Raw genomic sequence first — 24,954 nt, forward strand, 5'->3', positions numbered from 1 at the left:
AATGAGTCCCGTTACTTGGTAGGTATATCCAGTATAGCTGAACAGTCCGTTAAAGGAGAAGTCGGACTTGCACTCCCGGGAAGGAGCAGCTGCGGCCGTCAGCTCTCACTATATGCCGGAATCTGTATGTTGTATTCAGTGGACACAGTAACCAGCCCCGTAGTCCGGAAGTAATGGTATTGTGACGTCACATACACTGTATCCAATCACGCTGACATGTTTCGAGAGGATCCGTCTCTCTTCCTCAGAGCATCGTGACAGGCTATACTGATCTGTTCTTATACGGTCTGCTAGGAGTTGGTGACTCCTCCCTCCTCCATTCAATTCAGCATTAATTTAAAGCAAAAAGTTCAATATCCTGGTTTAACCCCTTTGGTGCAAGGGAATTTAATGTAAAAATCCAGTAATACTATCTGCGAGACATTTCTTTAATATAATCTCCACCTCTCCAATTGTGCTGCACATGTTCAATTGCATAAAACTTGATCAAGTTCAAACGTTCACTTTTACATTCCTTGCAGTGTTTGCTCAATGGATATTTATCATTGTCACTTCCTTTGCTCATATTTTTTGTATGCTCAGAAATTCTTTCACATAGCATTCGCTTTGTTCTACCCACATACTGTTTCCAACATCCACATTCCACAACATATATTACTCCTCTACTATTGCAATTCATGTTTCCTCTAATTTCATATGTCTCTCCTGTCACTGTTGATCTAAAAGTAGTGATTGGTAATATTTTCTGAGTACTCCTGCATGGCACACAAAATGAGCACCTTTTACAACCGCCATCTTTTCCCATGGGGGCGTTTTTAATAGGAATGGTGCGGGCTATAATACTCTTTAGATAATGAGTCCCGTTACTTGGTAGGTATATCCAGTATAGCTGAACAGTCCGTTAAAGGACTTCCGAGGCCAAAATCCGGGCCCAAAACATAAAAAAAGTTAGCTACCTTCATAGCTTTGTAAGGCACGGAGGACGCCGTCCGCGCCCTCCGTGCCGTTCCGCCTGGTCCCCTCTGGTGAATAGCCCCCCGAAAGGCTGCGACCCCACGGTCCGGGTCGGCATCTTCTGCCCCTATAAAGATGGCCGCCGGAGCTGGCCACGGCTGCGCAGTCCGCATAGCCGCTACTGCGGCTGCGCAGCTCTAGGGCCAACCCCCCGATCACGTAACAGGCAGCATGGATCGGAGGGTTGGCCCTAGAGCTGCGCAGCCGCAGTAGCGGCTATGCGGACTGCGCAGCCGTGGCCAGCTCCGGCGGCCATCTTTATAGAGGCAGAAGATGCCGACCCGGATTGTGGGGTCGCAGCCTTTCGGGGGGCTATTCACCAGAGGGGACCAGGCGGAATGGCACGGAGGGCGCGGACGGCGTCCTCCGTGCCTTACAAAGCCATGAAGGTAGCTAACTTTTTTTATGTTTTGGGCCCGGATTTTGGCCTCGGAAGTCCTTTAAAGGAGGAGTCAGACTTGCACTCACGGGAAGGAGCAGCTGCGGCCGTCAGCTCTCTCTATGTGCCGGGATCTGGATGTTGTATTCAGTGGACACAGTAACCAGCCCCGTAGTCCGAAAGTGATGGTATCGTGACATCACATACACTGTATCCAATCACGCTTACATGTTTCGAGGGGATCCGCCTCCGCAATAGTAGATTAGTAATATATGCTGTGGAATGTGGTTGTTGGAAACAGTATGTGGGCAGAACAAAGCGAATGCTATGTGGTGGAGATTATATTAAAGAAATGTCTCGCAGATAGTATTACTAGATCTTTACATTAAATTCCCTTGCACCAAAGGGGTTAAACCAGGATATTGAACTTTTTGCTTTAAATTAATGCTGAATTGAATGGAGGAGGGATGAGTCACCAGCCCCTAGCCGACCGTATAAGAACAGATCAGTATAGCCAGTCACGATGCTCTGAGGAAGAGAGGCGGATCCTCTCTAAACATGTCAGCGTGATTGGATACAGTGTATGTGACGTCACAATACCATCACTTCCGAACTACGGGGCTGGTTACTGTGTCCACTGAATACAACATACAGATTCCGTAATAAAGTGAGAGCTGACGGCTGCAGCTGCTCCTTCCCGGGAGTGCAAGTCCGACTTCTCCTTTAACGGACTGTTCAGCTATACTGGATATACCTACCAAGAAACGGGACTCATTAGAAGCTGCCAATGTCTGATAAAAATCGTTACCACTACTCATAACAGGAGTCGTGAATATTCAGCCTTATTGCAATGTGTTATGCTTTACATTACTAAGAGGATAATATATTCCACTGGCATTGATCCGGAGAATTTATTGTTTAATTGTGGAACTTTTTATTGGAATTTTTTATTGGATCCTTAATCTGCCACTGAAGTGTTTGCTCACATATTTTTGCATCCTCAAACCACCGCTCTGAACCATCAGGCTAATTAGCAGGATCCTGCAGGACTTTTCAGTGTGAGAGGTGTGTAAGGTCTGTGCATACCTGCAGATTTGTCTGGATGTGAGTGACAGTGTGGTTGCGATTGTGGAGGAGCTACTCGTGTGTGGTATGATTTTTATTGTTATTTAATTGATGGTGTTAAACTGGTTTTGAGTGTGCAGGGGTAATACTGTGTTTTTTTTTATCTTCCTATTTTATCTTAGTTAAAAAAAAGCCCCTTTTGCAAAAACATAACCCCACAATGACATTTATTCATTTTTCTCATCTCTTTCAATATGTAATGGCCGTCAAAATAATTATGTAATCTACACTTCTTATACATACAGTACCTAGAAAAATTTAATCAGCAAAATAGTAACATGTAGATCATTTATAAAAAAACAACAACATTAAAGTCCTTGCCAAATGTTGGCCTATTAACTAAATGAATATTAATTATGCATAATTACCTTGAAAAAGCAAATTAACATAAACAACAATGGGAGGATAACAACATCTAGCGGAGTCTCTGTTGGCATTTTTACGGACACCGGAACAAGATTTTGCAGCCCGCTGACAAGGGGAAGAACTGCAGTCACGAAACATTACCTTCTCGGCATGAGGCATGTCTATCAGCAAAATACAGTAGTAAAACAAGAAGAGACTATCTGTATTTATGATGTCTGTCTTGCTTACAAACCCATTTACATAATGGATGGGTATCATTAGCAATTCAACAACAAACGAAAAGTACAATGATGAGTTTCACAGGTTCATTAAAATAATATTTCAAAAGAATCATTAGGACCCACCAGACAGCGCCTTGTCTCCAAAGAAATGAGACGGAACTAAAGTATTTTCAAGTACTGTCGATTGAAAAAGTAAAAAAAAATAAAAAATCAAATATATTATAACTATAAAACGCTACAGAAAAGTATCAGCAAAATATTCAATTTACTAGAACAGAAGCAAAATGGCCTTTTAATGATGCGTGCAGCATCCTGAACGACAGATAATGTCGATCAATATTTCATCATTATCTTGCTATTTATGAATACAGAGCAACAGCATCGGATATAAAACAACGGATGTGTTCTGTTGCTTATGTCCTTCCTACTCAATTCTTCCTTCAAGTTGGGCTTTTTCAATTTTCTTTTTCCACTCTACCTTTGATTACATTTGGCAAGCCATCTTTCTGCAGTTGATCTAAGACGTGGTGAGGTTTGTGGTTGATCTGTCTCCCTAATGAGATTATTTTAAATCATATACCATATTTCTCATTTCTGGTAAATGTGTGTTTTGTAAAGGTTGAAGACAGTGCTTTAGACTCTGTGGAAACTGACTCTTTTAATTAGTTTCTACAATACTATACTTTTTTTTTCTCTTGGTCTTTTCAAAATATCGGCTGACATCAGCTCTGAAACAAATGGAAATTTTTAGTGAGAATTTTTTTTTTCTTTTGAATGGCATTTTGGATCCGGTAGAGGTTACAGTAAAAAGAGGTTTATTTTCCTGGATGTCAGGTACTTCTCTTTCAGTACACAATGTCAGCTAGACCTTCAAAGTGAAGAGAAACATGTTTTCTTTGTCATTAGAGCTCTCAACTTGATGTTTCTTAAAGTCTTCCTGTCCTACAAAGCCAACTGGATTGAACTAAAAATGGATTCAGGGTAGCTGAGGTTCTGGATTAGAGTTACAATAGTCCAGATGATTAATGTGTACTCATGTCTGCCCTATTACTTTTTAAATTAACTGGGAAATACATACTTCATGTTGCACTGTATACTACTAGGGCAAGATTTATACTTTTTGCTCCTCCAAGGTCCAAGCTAACTGTGCAACTTTATGTACAGGAGCTCCACCTCCATTTTAATATACATTATTTGGCCCATTCCATGTGCAGCCTGCATGAGCTGCCAGTCCCCTTATTACGTACTGACATACTCAGCACAATATGTAGCATCTTCTGCATGTGTAGCAACCCCTGTTTCTTCCTTTTTATTTCACCCTACTTCATCTTGTACAGCTATGTACTTCTATGTATCACATCCCCACCACATGCTGTATCCCTATAGCCAAAGTGGTCTTTGCACCAACCTGGCCATAAATATAATCTCCCCCACTTAATATCAATTATTCTGTTCTGAGAAGAGGTCGCTTAATGTAAACAGAGCACTTACAATCCATCCACTTTACACTCTTTCTCTTTATGAGGCCTCCATAGGAAAAGAAGTGAGAATGTGGGTGGATCAAAGCTTTGCTGGAGAGCTAGTCTCTTCTGACCTAAAAGACTAATCAGTCCTAAATTTCAGACTTAGCAAAGGGGGTTCCCATTGGTTTATTTTGCCACAGTGCTTTTTAACTGAATGTGACATTTCAACACAAACGTGGATACATTTGTCTAACTGCACTGCAACTTTGCTGCTGGTCTCCTTTTTCTCCCTTCACTGAATCTCCTTTCTTACCATATTTCTTTATTTACTGTATTTATAAAGTGCCAACATATTACCCAGTGCTGGACAGTAGTTAAGTTTACAAACAATATTTAGGGGTGACATACAGCAATAAGACAATATAGGAATACATGCAAACCAGACAACGCAGCACAGTATGAGTACAAAGTAATGCTTAGTCAGTCACTGAATGGGAGCATGGAGATTAGGCAAGTCAAATTCACTCAGATCCATAGGATGGGTGTACAGTGATGGAGGTGCATGAACAGGTAGGAGAAATAAGGAGTCTGGACATCCCTGTTTTTGCTGACACAGCCGACCATGACCTCTTCTGAATCTGAGATTAAATCATACCCTCTGGACCATAGAGAGCTAGATTGGCCGGCTGAAAGGGCAGTCCCATACATCCCAACAATCCTGCTCTTCATGCTCTCTCAGTGCTGCTGACTGGATCATAGAGAGCAGGATGGGTGAACTAAATAGGCAGTCCCATCTAGCCCACCCCTCCAGTTCTCTATGGTTGTGCCACTCACTCACCACCAAAGGAGCATAAAAAGCTCAATGGGTGTGCTAAATAAGACTGCCATGCCAATCATGCTTGCCCATCCAGTTATCTATGGTCTGGAGGTGATGATGTCAGCATAGCTTCAGAAAATTAGATGGATGGATTTGTTGAAAGCGGGGACATCCACAGGATTGGTAAGTTAAAAGAAGAGGGGAAGAGATGATGCAGGGGGATCCAAATGTTGAGTGGTGCTAACGTTGTGCTGTGTGGTTTGGCTGGCAATCACAAACCTGGTCACCGCACCAAACCACCATGTTTTCAATTTATTTTATAGTAATTAGACCACCCATCGAATATAGCCTAGCTGTCAGTACCAATGCTGATAGAAGACAAGCAGCCCTCTAGCATTATGCAGTGGCGTCCCTACCATAGTGCGCAGGGGGGTGTGGCCCATTTTTCAGCGCAGCCGCACAATGTAGCCCCATTTTTCGGCTAAGCGCGCCGCACGTTGTCTTCCTGATTGGGGGGGGGGGGTCTGTGGATAATGAGCACCGGGTGCCAAATACCCTAGGTACGCCACTGGCATTATGGGAACAGCTAATAAGTCTGCATACTAATTTTATCTGCCATTGCCACTCTTCGGCAAGATTGTGTATGTAGTGAGATTGTATTTGTATGATGCTGCCATCCACTGAAACAAAGGAAGGGATTTTGGTGTGGCTGCAGATATTTTCAGCTATTGGATAAATAGATCACTCCTCTGAACCACCATCCTTTCCATGGATTTTCTAGTAATTTGACTGCCTTTTGAAGATAGCCTAGCTGTTAATATCAATTTTGATACATATAAGCATCCTTGTAGAGTCTTTAAAACAGCCAAGATTATATAATAAAGTGGTATTGCCAGTTGCTGCCATCCACTGGCACGAAGCATGAGATTCTTTTTGGTGGTACCAATTTGTGGCTCTGAACTGCTGGGTGCTTAGCTTAAGCATGGGCATCTGGCTATGATATAGCCAGGTGTATTTACAGTATAAGCAATACATTTGTGTATAATGTACCCAAACTCAGATAGCGACATGGATGGGACTTAAGTGTGAGGGGAGAGTGTTGCTATAATATAGCCAAGCCCTGGGGATTAGTATTAGGTGATAAGTGATATTCTAACTATTGGCAATATTGCACACCCAATATCACTGGTGGTTATAATAAACATACACCACTGGCAGTTGGATAAAGTTACCATATTGGATATTTTCAGCTCCAGTATCCCTACTATTTGCAATCAGAGTACCCCCCCCCCCCTACACACACACACACTCACACACACACACAGGAAGTCAGCAGCTACGATATTGTTACTTAGTATGGAGGAACTCTGGAGATAAATGAGGTCTCTTATTGGCTGCCTAATTACCAGCTATGCTGAGCTCAGTCAGGCCTTATTTAGCACTGAAGGCCAAGCCTTAGATCCCCTTGTATCCTGGTAAAAGGATCCCCTCCCATAATGTTCCTAACCTGCTTAGCTAAAACAATGTGCAACCTTCTGCTGTAAGAACCTATGACAGTTGCTGGAGGTTGAGGGTCCTATGCTCAGTACCTTTTCTGGAACTCCCAAGCTTTATGCTTGGGTAAACATCCATTTGGAATATATGTAGGGAGAAAGATTGAATATTTTTATTATTTGCAGTAATAGGTGCCTTAGGGGTCTTAAGAATTTTGTCTGATAAATGTCTGATTTAGGATGAGAAGCATTATTTTAATTGATGAATCACACTTAGCCTGGTTTGGGGACTGGAACTGGACAACCCTAATTCAAGAGTACTTTGGTTAATATGCTAGTGTTAGAGTCATTTTCAAGAATTAAAGTTAGTGTTAAGGTTCCTTCAAGAAATGTGTTATGCTTATGCACCAGTTTCAGATGAAGGCAATAGAGGAGTTACATTAATATGAGTTAAAGGGAGGACAGTTAGTGTTTGTAAGGCTTGACAGGTTATGTCCACAATCAGTCCCTATGCCCTAATCTAGTGCCGTGCCTCTAAGCCCGGCCTAAGATCTTCACATGTAGACAAGCCCCCGTGTAAATGGGACACTTTATTTGTCTCCTCCTGACTACGGTTACCCCCAGGTCTAAATGTGCACGGCATACAAACTGAAGTAGAGTGGACAATAACCCCCCAGAGCCCCACTGAGGCAAGTATCAACAGAGTTCAAGTGGTAAACTGTAGTAATACCTTGGGGATGAAGATGAGGCCCACAATGGTGACAGACAAGGTTGGTCCAGGCAGCAAGCAAGAGTGTCCAGGTAACAAGCAAAGGTCGGTACAGGCAGCAGACAAGAGTATCCAGGTAACGAGCAAAGGTCGGTCCAAGCAGCAGGCAAGAGTATCCAGGTAACAGGCAAAGGTCGGTCCAGACAGAAAGCAAGAGTATCCAGGTAACAAGCAAAGGTTGATTCAGGCAGCAGACAAGAATGGTCAAACAAGCCAAGGGTCAATTCTAGATAACAATAATACAGATAAGAGTGCGCACCCAGCAACTAGCCACAGCTATGCTATCATGGGCGATGACTGGAAGCACTCAGCATGTTTAAATACAACTCTCACCCAATCAGTGGCCGGCCACAATCCGCACATCCAATCAGAAAGCAGTATCCTGCCTAACTGTCAGCTGTATAATCAGCTGACACCACTCTGTCAGCTGACTGCAGTCAGCTGACTACTGTTTACCTTTGAAGAAGGCGTACTCAGAACGCGCCCTCCACCTATCAGGAAGTGCGGCCTGTGTTCAAGCCTGCATGTCATCAGCGGGGCACAAGCCCCGGAAGTGGAGGTCTCAGCCCGGCTCTCGGCACAACTTTCACCAGATACAGATAAGTTCCTTATAGTGTTAAGGGAAAGGCTAAGAAACCAGACTGGATGGTTATGGATCAGATGGAGTAATGTTTTGGATAAAATTAAGAGTTGAGCGTTAATAGCCTACATAAAAATGGTATAGTATCAAGGTAACTTGTGTTCTCTTCTAGTACATGATGAAAATAAACAAGTTGTTCTCCTATAAGCCTTATTGGACAACTATCATAACATATGTCATTTTTATAACCGATAAGAAAACATTCCTGACAACATAGCAGCCACATTCCTATTACTTAGTGGTACACGATTTTGATATTTAACAACCCTTTCCACATTTTCTGTCTCTGGTGCTAATTTCTCAGTGCTGGACTGAACCAGTTAACGTCTCCCCTCTCCACTTATTCTGTTCACAGGCTGGCCATACTTGTCTCACTAGATGTACAGAAAAGGATGCTTTTTATGCATTATAATGCCCTTCCTTAGATCCCCATTTGCTATAACTAAATGTATATTACATAAATAACACTAAAAAGCCTCAAGTGTATGAACCAGCTAGTCAAAACAACATTGCATCCATACATCTATCTGCTGAAATGTATATACTTTTTGCTGAAAATGTCCTCCTGACAGCTTATCACCTTACTAGAAATGATTGCAATATATTGCATTCATATGAGGTATTTGCAGTCATCTATTTGAAGTTACTATGAAGTTATCTCCTGTCTGAAGCTACCTTGCTGTCTTCTAGGGGTGCTTCAGCAGGAATTTGAATGTCTCTGAGCTGTGACACCTCTCTGCCATCACCATCTTACTGGTGGCAGGGCTTCTCTAGGCCTAGACCGTGTCTACATAGTGCAGTAAAGCAGAGAAAGTACAGATAGCTCTCCTCCATTTGCAACAACCCTAGAGGCCAATTATATTACTGCAGGCAGAGAAGAAAAATCACAGAAGCGGCCAAGACACAACATCTTTCTCTTTGCACTGAACCCACAGGAGGTAGTAGTGATCATCCAACTATCCAGTGACGTGATATGAATGAATGTGTGTGCTGTGCTTTGCTGAGAGTTCCCAGAGGGGGATTTTAGATAGTACAGTCCAATGCCATCAGTAAAGAGTAACTGCTGACACAGAAAAAGTTTTAAAAAAGTGGGGTTCAAATCAATATTAATTACCAATATACATGATAATAAGTTCTGTCTGCTATTTCATGAACAATGTTTCACCACAGGCTTCAGGAGCAACATGTTTAATGATAGTTGTCCTTTAACCACCTGAGCGGCCTGGACGAGCTCAGCTCGTCCAACACCGCCGGAGGCTGCCGCTCAGGCCCTGCTGGGCCGATTTTAATGAAATAAAAAGCAGCACACGCAGCCGGCACTTTGCCAGCCGCGTGTGCTACCTGATCGCCGCCGCAGCGCGGCGATCCGCCGCGTGCAGCGGCGAAAGAGGGTCCCCCCAGCCGCCCGAGCCCAGCGTAGCCGGAACAAACAGTTCCGGCCAGCGCTAAGGGCTGGATCGGAGGCGGCTGACATCAGGACGTCGGCTGACGTCCATGACGTCACTCCGCTCGTCGCCATGGCGACGAGGTAAGCGAAACACGGAAGGCCGCTCATTGCGGCCTTCCGTGTTACTTCTGGCCGCCGGAGGCGATCAGAAGAACGCATCCGGAGCGCCATCTAGTGGGCTTTCATGCAGCCAACTTTCAGTTGGCTGCATGGAATAGTTTTTTTTTTATTTAAAAAAAACCCTCCCGCAGCCGCCCTGGCGATCTTATCAGAACGCCAGGGTGGTTAAAGGTACAGACAGCTCCCTCACACAAAACATCCATGCACAGAAGTCTTTTTCATTCAGCATCACTTTAATGTGATGCATGAAGCTTGATATGCAGCAAGTGGTATGTGCTAGAAAACAGCAGCAAAATTACCACCAGCAATCTGACAAGCTGTCATAAATATCACACTTGTAATTCAAAAAGTAGAGTACATTATTTGCTTACCGACAGAATAAATGACTACGGTAAATCTAAAATGACTAACATTATGAATATGTATATATTTTTCCAAATAGCAATCATGAATATATATTTCATAACACATACATTTAGCATTTTTTGTAAACAGGTTTTTTTTATTTGCCTTAAAGGTTATTTATAATTTAGTGCAGCTATAAAACATTTATAGAATACATTTCGTAGCACAATTACATGACCTTTTATAATCCCATCTTTAAATTTATAGAACATTTGGCAAAATTCCGTCTCTGTCTATTTTCATTCAAAATACTTAAATTATTTAACAAACTGGCTTTAGTAATGTGAAGTGATGAATATATTAAAAAGGAGCATTTTAAAGAAGCTAGAGGTTTGACAGAACAGGATCATTTTCTTTCTGTACACACGCAGATGAAAAAAAAAATGTGCCTTTATATTAAATGAGAAAAAAAATACATTAATACATTTAAAAAACATGCATGATACAGCCATGTCCATTGAAGCAAACATAAGCACTGCTAAAAAAAAAAAAAAAAACCACTAAAGGCAAGGTTGTATTTTTCACAGTCTTACTCTGTCCATGTATCAACTTTAGTAGGTATTAATTACTGTCACTACTTACAGGTAGAAAGAAATCAGGAATGCCCCCACCACCATGCTCCCCTTTCCCCACCATATTCTCTCTTTGAATCCATGCAAAAACAAAAAAGTGTGGCCACATGGGAAAAGAAGAATGTGGGTTGACAGTTGCTGGAACCTTCCATCTCCTCATCTATGGACCTCCCACTGAGGCTCAATGGAGAAGAATTTAAAAGAGAGACTTCAGCCAAAGGGCTTTTTTTAAGGCGTATATAAGATTTAAAACCCATCTTTTTTATGTCGAAATCCCTGTTTACTTTCTGTTAGGTGGCCACTATCATGGGGAACAGAAAAAAAAATATCTTAAGTGGGCAAATTAAAATGTATAAAAAAAATTGTATAGTAGTAGTAGAAAAGTGAAAACTTTATCAAACTTTCCTTCTTGTCTATGTCTCCATGTATGAAAACCCTCATGCCATGTTCCAGTTACTACTGGAAGATAAATCTGTTAAAGCTTCACAAACATATGACAAACAATGGGCCATATGAAAAAGAAATGAAAAAAGAGAGATTAAAATAGAAAGAATGTAAAGATAAAGTGCAAGTCGAATTACATGATAGATCACAAAAACACTAAGGGCCCTTTTACACCAGAAGGCTTTTTCGGCGTTTTGACACCACGGCCGAAGTTGGCGTTTTCCTAGGTAAATGAAAGTCCATAGACTTTTATTTTACCTTTCACACTTAACGCTGCGTTTTGGAGCGTTGCGTTTTGAAGCTCCCAGGAGCTTTTTTAGGGCTGGCCGCTGCGTTTCTCACTTCAATTGATACCAATGTATTGGCTTTAAAACGCCTTAAAAACGCCTTGAAAATGCCTTAAAAACGCCTTAAAAACGCCTGCAGCCAAAACGCAGTGTTTTAGCCTTTTACCGCTGCCTGTAGTGTGAAAGAGCCCTTAAAGGGAACCAGAGATGAACGTTTCACACAAAATAAACATAGTCGATAGCTTGTAAAGAATAAATGCTCTACCTGATAATTTTGCCGCTCTGGTGTGCCTTTTTGAGTGTTTTTTATTCATTATTGCTCCAGGAAAAATCCAATATGGCCGCCGGCTTATATCCCTTCTGTTTCCGGGTTATGAGTTGTTCTGGATGTGCTGTCTAGGCTATATGAGAAAGGCTGCTGCAGTCTTTCATCTGTGTGCTTTCATTTTGGTATGATGTGCAGCTGCCTTTAGGAAGTCTCTCTCATAGGAATGAAACTGCAGTCATCATCATTATCTATGCAGAGTGCACACAGAGCACACAAATAATATTGCAGCCACACTTGTCTGTTTCAGAGCTTCTCTCTCAGCAGCAGCAGCCCCTCCCATGTCATCAGAGCTCTCAGTATGCAAAGCAGGAAATCTGAGCCAGGAGGGGGCAGGCTTGGGCTTGAAAAGACTCCACAGATGAGTGACTCAGCTATAATGATTCCAGGTCAAACCTAGACTTAAGGCTCAGTCGGGGATTCTTATCACAGCTGATAATAGACTAATTAAGCAGATAAGAATGAACTAAAAGCAGGGTAGGTGTTTACTGTCATGTTCCCACTGATAAATGTAGTAAAATACATGAGGGTGCTTCGTCTCTGGTTCTCTTTAAACACAATTAAAAACACACTAGCAAGTTCCAGAGCCTACTGTAAGTTCACACAGCAGACAGCCAAAAATATTAATTATGAAACAAAAGAGAATGATCATCAATAACATAGCCATCTCAATGGGATGGCATGCACAAGAATGTTAGTGCAATAAAAACACAAAGTGCAGAATTAAAAGTAATTACAAAGTAGCAGATTGAAGAAATACACATTATGATAGGTACACGATGAAATGTTCTGGCAGATTTACTGCCAGATCGATTATTTCCATCATGTCCGATCTGATTTCCGATTGATTTTCCATTCACTTCTATGGAAAATCGATCAGAAAATGGATCGGAAATTCAGATTGGACATGTTGGAAATAATCGATGTGGCAGTAAATCTGCCAGAAAATCTCATTGTGTCTACCTAGCATTAGACTGTGGACTGATTGCTGACCTGGCAAATCTCCTTATCTATGGGTCATTACTTTTAATTAATAGAAGCTTACAATACATGTGGCTTTTGTAAGGAATTTGTATGGATGTGCTCAGGTTACTAGCGTTGGCACTATGCATTTTTTTGAGAGAATTATTTGTGGCACTATACTGTATGTTTACAATTAGTTTTGATTTTGCACTTATAGTATTAAAGCCCAAGTCAGTGGCGTAGTTAGGGTATTTGACACCCAGTGCTGATAATTTACAGACACCCCCTTCCCCTCAAAAAATAAACAGAGCACACCGTGGCAAAAATGGGTGTGACCATGGCATCACATGGGTGGAGATAACTGTAATGTAACTGTGTAACAGTAAGGCAATGGGCTAATATAGGTAGCCAGAATAGTTGCCCCACCATACGTTAGATAGGTAGGTGCCCGCAGTATAGGTTAGATAGGTAGTTGCCTCCAATATAGGTAGCCAGTATAGTTTCCACCAGTATAGGCTAGCTAGGTAGGTAGGGGCCCCAATACAGGTTAGATAAGTAGGTGCCCCCAGTATAGGTTAGATAGGTAGGTGCCCCTAGTATAGATTACATAGGTAGCTGCCCCCCAGTATAGGATAGATAGGTAGCTGCCTTCAGTATAGGTTAGATAGGTAGCTGCCCCCCAGTATAGGTTAGATAGGTAGCTGCCCCCCAGTATAGGTTAGATAGGTAGCTGCCCCCCAGCATAGGTTTGATTGGTAGCTGCCCCCAGTATAGGTTAGATAGGGAGCTGCCCCCCAGTATAGGTTAGATAGGTAGCTGCCCCCAGCATAGGTTAGGTTAGGTAGCTGCCTCCAGTATAGGTTAGATTAGGTAGCTGCCCCCCAGTATAGGTTAGATATGTAGCTGCCACCAAGCATAGGTTAGATTAGTAGCTGCCCCCAGTATAGGTTAGATTAGGTAGCTGCCCCACTGTATAGGTTAGATAGGTAGCTGCCCCCCAGTATAGGTTAGATAGGCAGCAGCTGCCCAGTATAGGTTAGATATGTAGCTGCTGCCAAGCATAGGTTAGATTAGTAGCTGCCCCCAGTATAGGTTAGATAGGTAGCTGCCCTCCAGTATAGGTTAGATAAGTAGCTGCCCCCCAGTATAGGTTAGATTAGGTAGCTGACCCCCAGTATAGGTTAGATAAGTAGCTGCCCCCAGTATAAGTTAGATAGGTAGGTGCCGTGCTGTGACATGCCGTGCCCCCCCCCCATATCGGAGGGGGGAGTCAGCCACGCGGAGGGCAGCCTGACCTCTCCCTCCTTTCCTCTTCCCGGGCCACCCTCCGTGCTTTCCCCTCTGACTGCAGAGTTAGCGCAAGGAAGCACTGTAAATAGTCAGTATCTCACCTCCCTGGTTCCAACCGCCAATCACTTTCTGCTGGTCTTCTTCTCTGCATAGACGCTTATAAACACGCTGCTTAGGAAGCAGCATGTGTATAAGCATCTATGCAGAGGAGAAGACAAGCGGCAAGTGAGCAGCGATTGGAACCATGGAGGTGAGTGACTATTTACAGAGCTTCCCTGCGCTAACTCTGCAGTTGGAGGGGGGAGCATGGAGAGCGGCCCGGGGAGAGGAAGGGAGGGAGAGGTTGGGCTCCCCTCTCCGCGGCTGACTCCCCCCTCCATTACAGCGCCCCCCCTCCCTCAGCGCTCAAGGCGGCCGGGGTCACCCCACCTGGTGCGCGTCTCACTATCCGCCCCCTCCCTCCTCACGAAGCTTGTGGCCCAAGTATAGTATAGCTTAGTATAGTATAGTATTTTTAGTATTATAGTATAGTATATTATAGTATAAACTACCAAATTTACATTTAGGCTGTGTCCACAGTTGTGTTACCCCCCCCCCCCCCCCCCCCCCCCGTAGCAGCAGGAATGCAATGCAACAGACTGAGAAACTGGCGCCACAGGTTACCCATGCGTTGCTCGCATACAGTGAAGGTGTCATATGAATGTCCTTGATTTTATCAACTGAGCAGCCAATTAAGTCTTCTGTGATTAGCAGCGTTGCTTGAAAATGTTTGCCAAAGTTATTTTTGCATCAACCATGGCATTTTCAATTTTGAGGAAATTTATGCAAAAAAACCATTGTATTTTCACAATATGGTAAAAATTCATGAAAATACAAAAAAGTTATTATTACCATGAAAAAGCACAAACTTTTTTACATAAAAACACAAAAATCATTTAATTTTCCGTTAAGATGCGAAAAAAACATATTACAAAATGATTTTTGATGGCATTTTTGCTTGAAGGTCAAATGTAACATTATTTATGGGAAAAAGAATATCTGCATTTTCGCTCATCACTGGTGATTATCTTGCCTGGTACCTGCTGTTGCAGATAGGCAGGAGCTCGCATTTTCTCCAAAATAATTTTTGCATCAACATTTTCATTATCAGCTGAGACTCATTTTTTTTGAAACTATAATGGATTTTTGCAATATAAACATTTCCACATGCCTATTGACTTCAATGCATTTTGCAAAAATGTGTTTTGCATGCCTACTTTTTAACATGTATTCTACTCTGTCTAAATATGTGTTAGATCTTACCACAATTTTTTTTGGAATATTATAATCTGTGCAAAAAATGTTACATTTTCAGAAAAAAGGTTGACAAAAAGAAAATGGCCATATTCATTCATCGCTGTTTGCAGGGAATATAGTCAGCTTGCTAAGGGCCCATACACATGCTCAACTAAACTGCCTGATTGTTATATGATTTTGGTCTTTTGGACGACAATCAGGCATGTGTACGCATGGCAAACGACTAGACGAGCGACTGATAACAGGAGGTTTGGCTGGTCCAAACAGCAGATCAACTGATAAGATTTTCGTACTGCACACGACGGTGAAATCCTATTGTGTGTATAACTAGCAGTCATTTTCACGATGAGTATGTTAGCGCATTCACTGAAAGTTCCGGAGCACCTGGAGCAAATACGTGGTTTGTAAGTGTGCCATTGTGTAGTAAAACAGTCACTCACAGTAACCAGCATTGCCTTTTGCGGTCTATCATTGGGGCTTGTGGTATATTATTAGAATACACTACATTGAGCATTGATTAACACTGCTGGAGGTTATCTACTCTGCACATTACATAGCGTGCTTTAACTGCATTTTTGTCTGCTGTGTTTCTTCTTAATACGTGCAGGGTTTATTTCAATAAACATTTAGCCTCACTGCTGCAGTTAGTCTACTCTGCACATTATACAAGAGCAGCCGATGTACTTAAAATGGTTGTATTATTTTGTTTGGAATAGTTACCTGGAAAGAAATGTATACAGCCATCATCTCTTTCCATCAAAATGACTGTACGTGCTAGGAAAATGCTAAGAATATTGCACCAGAAAGAACCATTTAGCTGATTATCAACAACAACTTCAAGCTGAGCAGTTCATCTGTGACAAAGAAGGCTTCAAGAGCCCAAAGAGAATCCAGCAAGGGTCAGAGTCATCTTTTCCGGAGGAATCAGCTACAGAATCATGTTACCCATATTGCACAGCTTGCTCAATACTGGAAGCAGGTAGGTGTGAGTGCACCCCCATACACCACTGGGCAAAACACACTGGCAAGAAAAAAGAATGTTATCAAAACATCCTCCAAAAACAGCTTCTCTCAGCAATCTAGGTGAAGTTTGGTGATGATCTACGGTATGTATTTTCCAGCATGATGAAGCACCATGTCATAAGACAAAAGTAACAAAAGTAATAAGAAAGTGCTCTAAGATTATAAGAGTGAAATTTCTATGTGTTGTCAACAGCCCATTGCAGTCAGTTCTCACAAACTGAGTGAAGAGGCAATAGCTCACAAATTGCGACTAGCTTCAAGCACCGAAAGAATGAATTACCATCAGTTAGGATTTAGAACAGAAGGTCATGTCCAGAATTCCAGAGAAAATTCCAAAGTATAAAGAAGGTCATCTGTGGGTTGTATTAAAAATAAATGTTTATAATTATAAATGTTTATAATTGTTCTTCCATATAGACAAGACGTACAACATTTATATTGTGCATCTCTCCTAGCAAACTCAAGGGACTTCAAAGCTGCAGTCACTTAGGGCACTCTCCACTGATGACCACGAGCATTAGAAGAACTTGCCCAAATACTATTTACTGCTTTACATACTGGCTTGAGCTGTGATTTGAACTCTGGTCAAAAACTTAATCCATAACTGAAAGGCATCACCCTTATGCTATCCAGCTGTTACAGTAGCAAATAAAAACATGGAGAAAAAATCTAAAATGTTGAAAACTTTCCAAATCACAACATTTGTGTCACTGCCAAAACTTTTTGCCTTGACCATGCATGCATGGGTATTATTTTCCATGCTGCCATACAGAGTTGTACAATAATTTCTTGGAGAGCCATTCTACATTATTGACTGGACATAATAGCATAATAATGGATCACCCCTCCATCTACGTTGAGAATGGGGCAAAGGAAACAAGCCCAAATTATGATAATCTCACCTCTTCATCTTCAATCTTTAATCTAAATAATTACAGAACCAACATTGCTCAGACATGATGGGCCAGTGTTAAAACTTACAGGTATAGGTTGGACACATACTGTGTGTTTTACATAATGTGTGCTGTGCAAATTATGCAACTTGCATTATGTACCCAACATGCACTTTGGTTGTATAATGCAGTTTTTCAAATAGGAAACAGTATAATGCACATTATGCAAGCAATGTGCACCATGTATACATAATTCAAGTCTCATATTTTTTATGCAAAGCCCACTACATACTTTGCATAAATACCAGTCAAATTTACAAGCTCTGTCTATGCACATAAGTTTTGCAGCTGGTTAGTGAATTTGCCACAATTATAGAAAACACAAACATAACTTTTCTGGTTATCAAGAGCACTGTTTTATTATTGTTGAGCTTTACAGATTCAACCAACACCACCATTTCCAATAGATATTCTATTTCAAGTTCTGATCACTCCTTTTCTGAAACACAAACACTGGACTTCAAAAAACAAACAAACAAAACAAACAAAAACAAACCGTTATAATATAATAATAGTTATAAAAATTCTAAGAAAACCTACAGCTAAATGTTCTCATAGATCAGAACTTTTGATTCCAAAACTCCACACTAGTGTTGGGCGAACATCTAGATGTTCGGGTTCGGGCCGAACAGGCCGAACATGGCCGCGATGTTCGGGTGTTCGACCCGAACTCCGAACATAATGGAAGTCAATGGGTACCCGAACTTTTGTGGTTTGTAAAGCCTCCTTACATGCTACATACCCCAAATTTACAGGGTATGTGCACCTTGGGAGTGGGTACAAGAGGGAAAAAAAATTAGCAAAAAGAGCTTATAGTTTTTGAGAAAATCGATTTTAAAGTTTCAAAGGGAAAACTGTCTTTTAAATGCGGGAAATGTCTGTTTTCTTTGCACAGGTAACATGTTTTTTGTCGGCATGCAGTCATAAATGTAATACATATAAGAGGTTCCAGGAAAAGGGACCGGTAACGCTAACCCAGCAGCAGCAGACGTGATGGAACAGGAGGAGGCGCAGGAGGAGAAGGCCACGCTTTGTGAGACACAACAACCCAGGCCTTGCATGAGGGCAAGAAGCGTGCGGATAGCATGCTTTGTACCGCCATGCAGTCATAAATGTAATAAAGATAAGTGGTTCAATAAACAGGGACCACGCGGCAACGCTAACCCAGCAGCAGCAGACGTGATGGAACAGGAGGAGGCGCAGGAGGAGAAGGCCACGCTTTGTGAGACACAACAACCCAGGCCTTGCATGAGGGCAAGAAGCGTGCGGATAGCATGCTTTGTACCGCCATGCAGTCATAAATGTAATAAAGATAAGTGGTTCAATAAACAGGGACCACGCGGCAACGCTAACCCAGCAGCAGCACACGTGATGGAACAGGAGGAGGCGCAGGAGGAGAAGGCCACGCTTTGTGAGACACAACAACCCAGGCCTTGCATGAGGGCAAGAAGCGTGCGGATAGCATGCTTTGTACCGCCATGCAGTCATAAATGTAATAAAGATAAGTGGTTCAATAAACAGGGACCACGCGGCAACGCTAACCCAGCAGCAGCACACGTGATGGAACAGGAGGAGGCGCAGGAGGAGAAGGCCACGCTTTGTGAGACACAACAACCCAGGCCTTGCATGAGGGCAAGAAGCGTGCGGATAGCATGCTTTGTACCGCCATGCAGTCATAAATGTAATAAAGATAAGTGGTTCAATAAACAGGGACCACGCGGCAACGCTAACCCAGCAGCAGCAGACGTGATGGAACAGGAGGAGGCGCAGGAGGAGAAGGCCACGCTTTGTGAGACACAACAACCCAGGCCTTGCATGAGGGCAAGAAGCGTGCGGATAGCATGCTTTGTACCGCCATGCAGTCATAAATGTAATAAAGATAAGTGGTTCAATAAACAGGGACCACGCGGCAACGCTAACCCAGCAGCAGCAGACGTGATGGAACAGGAGGAGGCGCAGGAGGAGAAGGCCACGCTTTGTGAGACACAACAACCCAGGCCTTGCATGAGGGCAAGAAGCGTGCGGATAGCATGCTTTGTACCGCCATGCAGTCATAAATGTAATAAAGATAAGTGGTTCAATAAACAGGGACCACGCGGCAACGCTAACCCAGCAGCAGCAGACGTGATGGAACAGGAGCAGGCGCAGGAGGAGAAGGCCACGGTTTTTGAGACACAACAACCCAGGCCTTGCATGAGGACAAAAAGCGTGCGGATATAGCAGCAATGCTTTTTGCCGCCATGCAGTCATAAATGTAATACAGATGAGAGGTTCAATAAACAGGGACCGGAAACGCTACACCATCCCAGATGTTCATTGGTCATGTTACTTGGTTGGGGTCCTGGAGTGTTGCGTAGTCATTTCCAATCCAGGATTGATTCATTTTAATTTGAGTCAGACGGTCTGCATTTTCTGTAGAGAGGCGGATACGCCGATCTGTGACGATGCCTCCGGCAGCACTGAAACAGCGTTCCGACATAACGCTGGCTGCCGGGCAAGCCAGCACCTCTATTGCGTACATTGCCAGTTCGTGCCAGGTGTCTAGCTTCGATACCCAATAGTTGAAGAGTGCAGATGGATTGTTCGACACAGCTACGTCATCTGACATGTAGTCCTTGACCATCTTCTCCAGGCGATCGGTGTTGGAGGTGGATCTGCACGCTTGCTGTTCAGTGGGCTGCTGCTGCATGGGTGTCAGAAAATTTTCCCACTCCAAGGACACTGCCGATACCGTTCCCTTTTGGGTACTAGCTGCGGCTTGCGTTGTTTGCTGCCCTCCTGGTCGTCCTGGGTTTGCGGAAGTCAGTCTGTCTGCGTACAACTGGCTAGAGGAGGGGGAGGATGTCAATCTCCTCTCTAAAGTCTCCACAAGGGCCTGCTGGTATTCTTCCATTTTGACCTGTCTGACTCTTTCTTCAAGCAGTTTTGGAACATTGTGTTTGTACCGTGGATCCAGAAGGGTATAAACCCAGTAATTGGTGTTGTCCAGAATGCGCACAATGCGTGGGTCACGTTCAATGCAGTCTAGCATGAATTGAGCCATGTGTGCCAGAGTCCTACCAGAATCCTCATCATCCTCTTGTGAGCGTTGTGATAGTTGTTGTGATGCATCATAGTCGTCACCTTCCTCCTGGTCTGCTTCTGCTGACCATTCGCGTTGAATTGTGGAAGTCCAACGTGCACCGCTCTGGCCCTCGTCAGTGGTGGCATGAAATTCCTGCTCCAACTCCAGCTGTTCCTCCTCCTCTTCTTCGTCATAGCTGCTGGGGCCAGCGTTCCCTGAGGCGGATGGCCTGATGTTGGTACCATCACGCTGATCGTTTTCTCCTTCAGATTCCCCCAGTTGCATCATGACAGCTGTTTCCTTGATTTTTAACATCGACCTCTTCAGTAAACACAGCAGTGGTATGGTAATGCTGACTGAAGAGTTGTCACTGCTCACAAGCAACGTGGATTGCTCAAAATTTTGGAGGACTTGGCAGAGGTCCAACATGTTGGCCCAATCGGATCCACAGAAGCTTGGCAGCTGTCCGGATGCGCCTCGGTACTGCGCCGTCATGTACTGGACCACTGCACTCTTCTGCTCACAAAAGCGTGCTAGCATGTGCAGCGTAGAATTCCAGCGCGTAGGGACATCACACAGCAAGCGATGGTGGGGGAGATTGAAGCGCTCCTGCATCTTGGCGAGTGCCCCCGAAGCAGTACTGGAATTTCTACAATGTTTGGCCACTCGACGCACCTTCAACAGAAGATCGGCCACGCCTGGGTATGTCCTCAGGAACCGCTGAACAACTAGGTTCATCACGTGCGCCAGGCAAGGGATGTGTGTCAGCTTAGCCAACCTTAAAGCGCGAATGAGATTACTCCCATTATCACACACAACCATGCCCGGTTTCAGGTCCAGCGGTGCCAGCCACAAATCCGTCTGTTCCTTTATTCCCCTCCAAATTTCCTCCCCTGTGTGCTGCTTATCCCCAAGGCAGATCAGCTTCAGCAACGCTTGCTGACGCATGCCAACAGCTGTGCTGCACTGCTTCCACGATCCTACTGCTGCTGGGTTAGCGTTTCCGGATGAGGTACAGCTTTGAGATGCGTTGGAGGAGAAGGAGTCAGAGAGGTAGGTGCTGCTGTTGTTATCCAGTGGGAGGGACGGCGGTGCAGCTGTTTGCGGCGTGGGCAACACCCGCGCTGTAGCAGGTGAGGAATCGCTGCCAGGCTCCACAAGGTTCACCCAGTGCGCGGTAAGGGAGATGTATCGACCCTGGCCGAACGCACTCGTCCAGGTGTCAGTGGTGAGGTGAACCTTGCAGGCAACGGCATTCTTCAAGCTTCGGGTTATTTTGCTGACCACGTGCTCATGCAACTCAGGCACTGCAGAGCGCGCAAAGTGGTAGCGGCTGGGAACCACGTAACGTGGGATGGCCACTGACATCATGCCCTTGAAGCTGTTTGTCTCCACCACTCGATATGGCAGCATTTCGCAGGCCAGAAGCTTGGCTATGCTGGCTGTTACTGCCACGGCCCGGGGGTCATTTGCTGGCAATTTCCTCTTGCGCTCAAACATCTCCGACACAGACAACTGAACCGTAGCGCTGCACACGGAAGGGCTGTTGGTTGTTGTGTTTGATGAACACTGGGAGACCTCAAGAGCACTACTCCGGAAAGTGACAGTGTCAGCGTCGTCTGATGTTTGTGAATGTTGTGAACCACGCAATGGCTGGGCTACTGCTGCTGCTGAGGCGGGTCTGGTGGTGAGTCTGGTGAACCCAAGGGAGGCAGTGTTGCTGGTACCCTGACCTGCCGCGTTTGCCCACAGAGTGGGATGTTTGGATAGCATGTGGCGGCTCATGCTGGTGGTGGAGAGGTTGTTAATACTTTTCCCCCTGCTCAGGCGAGTCTTGCACACCTTGCAAATCGCCATGGTAACATCCTCAGTGCAGTCTTCAAAGAAAACTCAGACTTTGGAGCACCTGCCTCCTTGCTGGCGATTTCTGTTTCCTCCTCTTTTGCCTCTCACTCTAACTTCCACGCTTGTGGTGCCTGAAATTGCGCGCCGCCTACCTTGTGGCACAAGGCGAACTCGTGCAGCAGTGGGTTCTTCAACAGACTCATCTGTGCTGCTGCTACGACGGCGATGTTCTCGTTCACAAATAAAATCTGGGTCTCTGTCCACATTGTCCATACCCTCCTCTTCCAACTCCTCAAACTCGTCATATGTCATTGTGGGGGGCCGCCGCCGTGGAGTAGAGCTCCCCAGAACAACCTCTGCGCAGCTCACTCCAACGTCGTCTTCCAGATCTTGTCGGCCGACCTCCTGCAATTGCAACCCCTCCTGCCCAACTTGCTCTGGGATTTGGGTTTCCGAGTCCTCCTCGGACTCGCCTTGTATTTCAGTGCGCGGTGCATTTCCCACAGTTAATGGTTGTGAATCCGGGCACAACATTTCTGGCTGTTCCTCCATTGACCTTTCATAGGTGGAAGTTTGTTGGGCTGGGAATAGCTCCTGCGAATACCCCATTGTGTCCTGAGGTAATTCATAGGACTGGTTATCTGGCAGTTGTGTGCGTGGTGTCGCTGCCGGTTGTGTCAGCTTTGTGCCCACTGGCTCCTTGTAACTGGCTGAGGACTCGGACCTCGTGCGTGATGTGCTGGTGCTGCTTAACCCACTGCTGGACGCTTGAGAGGTCATCCAAGTAATTATCTGGTCCTGTTCTTTTGGATTTGTGAGGGTTGTTGTCCTGGACAACATGGGCGGTATTGAGTGGGTTTTCTTGGGTGCTCCCCTGTGGCCTGTACGTGAACCGTCAGGAGAAACACCTCTTCCCTTGCCCCTTCCTCTTTCACCGGATTTCTTCCTCATTTCACTTATCCTTACAGTACACGCTGACTGGCAGCAGTACAGTGGCAGTACAGAAATGCTATACAGTACCACTATTCCCAGCAGCAACACAGAGCACAATGCTATACAGTGGCGGGTGAGCGGTGTACTACTGTTCCCAGGCCCAGCAGACACAGAGTGGAAGTAAACACAATGCTATATAGTCTGGCTGAGCGGTGTACACAGAGTGGCAGTACACACAATGCTATATAGTCTGGCTAAGCCGTGTACACAGAGTGTCAGAAAACACAATGCTATATATAGCGTGGCTGAGCGAGGTGCACAGTGGCAGTACACACAATGCTATATTAGTCAGGCTAAGCCATGTACACAGAGTGTCAGAAAGCACAATGCTATATATAGCGTGGCTGAGCGAGGTGCACAGTGGCAGTACACACAATGCTATATAGTCAGGCTAAGCCGTGTACACAGAGTGTCAGAAAACACAATGCTATATATAGCGTGGCTGAGCGAGGTGCACAGTGGCAGTACACACAATGCTTTATAGTCAGGCTGAGCCGTGTACACAGAGTGTCAGTAAACAATGGTATATAGTCTGGCTGAGCGGTGTACACAGAGTGTCAGTAAACAACGGTATATAGTCTGGCTGAGCGGTGTACACAGAGTGGCAGTAAACACAATGCTATATATAGCGTGGCTGAGCGAGGTGCACAGTGGCAGTACACACAATGCTATATTAGTCAGGCTAAGCCGTGTACACAGAGTGTCAGAAAACACAATGCTATATATAGCGTGGCTGAGCGAGGTGCACAGTGGCAGTACACACAATGCTATATACAGCGTGGCTGAGCGAGGTGCACAGTGGCAGTACACACAATGCTATATATAGCGTGGCTGAGCGAGGTGCACAGTGGCAGTACACACAATGCTATATTAGTCAGGCTAAGCCGTGTACACAGAGTGTCAGAAAACACAATGCTATATATATAGCGTGGCTGAGCGAGGTGCACAGTGGCAGTACACACAATGCTATATATATAGCGTGGCTGAGCGAGGTGCACAGTGGCAGTACACACAATGCTATATATAGCGTGGCTGAGCGAGGTGCACCGTGGCAGTACACACAATGCTATATATAGCGTGGCTGAGCGAGGTGCACAGTGGCAGTACACACAATGCTATATTAGTCAGGCTAAGCCGTGTACACAGAGTGTCAGAAAACACAATGCTATATATATAGCGTGGCTGAGCGAGGTGCACAGTGGCAGTACACACAATGCTATATATAGCGTGGCTGAGCGAGGTGCACAGTGGCAGTACACACAATGCTATATATAGCGTGGCTGAGCGAGGTGCACAGTGGCAGTACACACAATGCTATATATAGCGTGGCTGAGCGAGGTGCACAGTGGCAGTGCACACAATGCTATATTAGTCAGGCTAAGCCGTGTACACAGAGTGTCAGAAAACACAATGCTATATATATAGCGTGGCTGAGCGAGGTGCACAGTGGCAGTACACACAATGCTATATATAGCGTGGCTGAGCGAGGTGCACAGTGGCAGTACACACAATGCTATATATAGCGTGGCTGAGCGAGGTGCACAGTGGCAGTACACACAATGCTATATATAGCGTGGCTGAGCGAGGTGCACAGTGGCAGTACACACAATGCTATATTAGTCAGGCTAAGCCGTGTACAC

This window comes from Hyperolius riggenbachi, chromosome 9 (genome assembly GCF_040937935.1).
Source record: "Hyperolius riggenbachi isolate aHypRig1 chromosome 9, aHypRig1.pri, whole genome shotgun sequence".
NCBI lineage: Eukaryota > Metazoa > Chordata > Amphibia > Anura > Hyperoliidae > Hyperolius > Hyperolius riggenbachi.